At 39.4% G+C, this 3275-nt stretch overlaps 1 pseudogene across 1 annotated transcript; it reads left to right on the top strand.

Moving 5' to 3' along the window:
- The first annotated feature begins 1112 nt into the window (after positions 1-1112).
- LOC308693782 (C3a anaphylatoxin chemotactic receptor-like) lies at positions 1113-1946 on the top strand (annotated as a pseudogene). The gene has a single exon. The product of its transcript is annotated as a C3a anaphylatoxin chemotactic receptor-like (transcript).
- The last annotated feature ends 1329 nt before the right edge of the window (positions 1947-3275 follow it).

Genomic DNA, 3275 nt, shown 5'->3' with positions numbered 1-3275 from the left:
CTTGAAACCATCACTCACTTTCTCAAAACCTTAAATACCAATGTAGACCTGTATCCGTCAGTAACCAATCAGTAACCTGACAGTGTATTAATCATATATATAAATTACTAAATGTTGCACCTAAATAGAAGAATAACTGAGCAAATTAATGCTTCAAAGTATGATTGGCCAGCAGTCACGTCTATTAAGAAATCAGAGGAAGCGTGATTAGAACAGCTCAGACCTGTTCTGTGAACTGCAACCAAATAGGAAACACCATTATTATTGAGAAGCCTGAGGGCAATGAAGCTGCAGTCAGAGTATGTTGAAAAACCTTGGCCAAGAACTTTGGTTTAAAGGGAAAATTATGCAGAATTTTTTTTTTTTTTTGCATCAATTATGTGTTCTTTGGTGTTCTTCCAAGGATTAAAATAGTTTAATTTTTGTTTCTGAAATGTGCATTAAATATATGACCATATAACAGACTTCTCCCTATTTCAGTTCCATATACTTTATTCTGCTTTTTGCCCTTTAAATCTTTTGCCATGTCTTTTTTTTTTAATTACTTGATTAGGGGTGGAGAGACACCATTGTGTACGCTGTGTCAAAAAGGGAGGACCACTATCTGAAAACCCATGACCTAATCTAATGGTTTAAATGCTGGTCTATATAGCATACACGGACGGCCGCATCTCACAGCTTTTGCAGCATCTCTAAATATCAGATGAAAAAAATGTTCCCATTAAGTTTCTGAATGTCATTTTCAAAACATCCTGTTTTTTTCTTAACAATACAAACGTTAATGGAACATTTCATTTTATCATTTTACAAACATTGTGGGAAATATTACTGAATGTTCTCTAGACATTCTGAAACGTAGTAACATTTAGAATAAATTACACAATGGTATTTCTAACAGAGATAATGTGTTGCAAGTCAAATACCACAAAATGTTTAATTTGCTAGGTTTTGCTCCAGAATCAATGCTCACTGCATTATTTACTCCTTTTTTTGGGGGGGGATAGGGTGCACAAGTTTGGAATATGATAATCTGACCTCTGTCACAGTGACCCAGGGGAAAGAGGGCTTGTTGAGCATCCAGATCTTTTCTTTATGCATTTACGTCACCATCTATGTCATGGGCTTCATTGGAAACAGGCTCCATTCGGTTCCTCAACTTGGCAATTGCAGACTACTTTTTCTCCATTGCACCAGTCATGCACTTGGTCTTGGTCTTTAGCAAGCCACTGGGTTACTTTTTGTACACGCTTCTCTCTTTCATGACAGATTTAAATATGTTTGCAAGCATTTTTTTTTTCTGACTACTATCAGTCTGGACCGATGCCTATGCACATGGATGATCGTGTGGGCTCAGAATAAACAAACTCTAGTCAAAGCAAAGATAATAATTTGCATGATTGTGTGGGTTTTATCCATTGTCTGTAGCATTCCTTTTGTAATCAACTTCTACAAGTATCTAGACTTACAGTCTCTGTACTCATACAAGTTTAATAGTGGGCTTTCTCATCCCCTTCCTGATCATTGCATCTTCATATATAGCAATTGGAGTGCGGGTCAAACATCTCAAAAGGGGGAAGTATTTCAGGTCTTACCGTCTTATTATTTATGTGGTTCTGGCCTTTTTCTTATGTTGGTTCCCATACCATATTCACAAATTGTGTTTCATTTCATATGCAGTGGTGAATAAGCAGAATGTTAATGTTCGAGAAGTAATTTCTAAAGCAAGACCTTTTGTAGTGTGACTGGCTTTTCTAAACAGCTGTCTGAACCCCATTCTCTATGTGTTCATGTGTGATGAGTATAAGAAGAAGCTTAAACAGTCTCTACTGCTGGTGCTGGAGATGGCGTTTGCTGAAAATCATCTGGACTTTCTTAATCACAAAGATGACAAAAACAAACCATTTCAACAATTCCTTGATCAGCTGCCAAGACAAGACAACTCTTAAACAAAACTAGACTCTTAGTAGCCTGTTGTTACAACAATTAATCTGATTTGTGTTGTAAACAAAAGAGTGTCAAATGTGTCTGGTAACTTGTGAGTGTCTATAAGGCAAGCATTCTAGTTAATATTGTAATGGGAAAATTAGATTTTCATTAATCTTTAGTAGATATTACAAAGTAATGTCACATGTTTCTATATGTGAACGGGGAATATATTTGTATACCTGTGGAAGTGCAGGAGTGAGAAACTTTGGGAACAGCTGGGAAGGGACCTTTTGACCCTAGTATTGACTTTTGGTGGTCTTAAGTGTCCGCTAGTGATAAATAGAAGCTTATACAACAATGGGTCCTTTATCTATGGAATGTGTGGCGGAAAGAAGCCCTGCTGAATAAGGCCTTGAAACAAGTATAAAGGCTGCCCAGCTCTTCCTGTCTGGGTCTGTAGCGTAACGTCTATGTGGCGACTGGGCCTTCTTGCAAGATTAAATACTTTTTACAAAGACAATTGGATTCAGAGTGTCTCTTACGCAGTGATGAGGGTTGAATATAATTTTTTGCCACAACAATGTCAATGTCCAAAAATGAATCTCTGGATATTAACTATTTAGTGAAAGTTTCACACTGTCACGAGATAGTGTCGTTTGATAGTGTGTCAGCACAGGGAACACATTCCTCTGCATTCAATTAATATTTCAGACTGCAGAAATAAAACTTCAAATTGTATAGTCGATAAAAATAGTTCCCTTTCGAGAGGTCTCTCGTATTGCGTAAGTAGCTTACGCTATGGGAAAAACTAATTTTTTCGAGAATATTGAAGCCAAAATTTTAAAATGCAGTGCAGCTGCACAGCAGACAGCTAGCTGTGCGTCTAGCGCAGTCATTGGCTGTGCTGCAGCAACTGCACGAACCTATGGTGAGGTGGCTCATCCGCACGAACCAATCAGGTCGCTTCGCGCCCAGGCGCATCAGAGCCCGCCGGAATGGGCTTATAGCTATATAAGTCCCCATTTTCGCCATAGAATCAGATTTAATCTCCTCAGCAAGTTTCCACTTCGCTGTCCTCCGGATTAAGAAGCCTTTTTCGCCGCCGTCGATAAGCCTTCAGCAGAATAAGCCACCTGCTAAGCAGCTCTGAGGATACCGGCTTATACCGTGCTATATCCTTTTACAAAAGCTAGTGTGTTCGCCGCTGCGACTCACTTTCTAAAAGAGCAATTTCCAGGTGTTGTTTCAAATGCCTCGGGTCACCTGCGCCTCGTGCAGAGGCCTTCTCTTCGGCGGAGATTGTCACATCCTCTGCGCTTCCTGTCTGGGCCGTGACCACGCAGAAGCTG

The sequence above is a fragment of the Scardinius erythrophthalmus genome, assembly GCF_964197995.2.
Source record: "Scardinius erythrophthalmus genome assembly, chromosome: 7".
Classification (NCBI taxonomy): domain Eukaryota; kingdom Metazoa; phylum Chordata; class Actinopteri; order Cypriniformes; family Leuciscidae; genus Scardinius; species Scardinius erythrophthalmus.
This window is presented reverse-complemented; position numbering and strand designations above follow the sequence as displayed.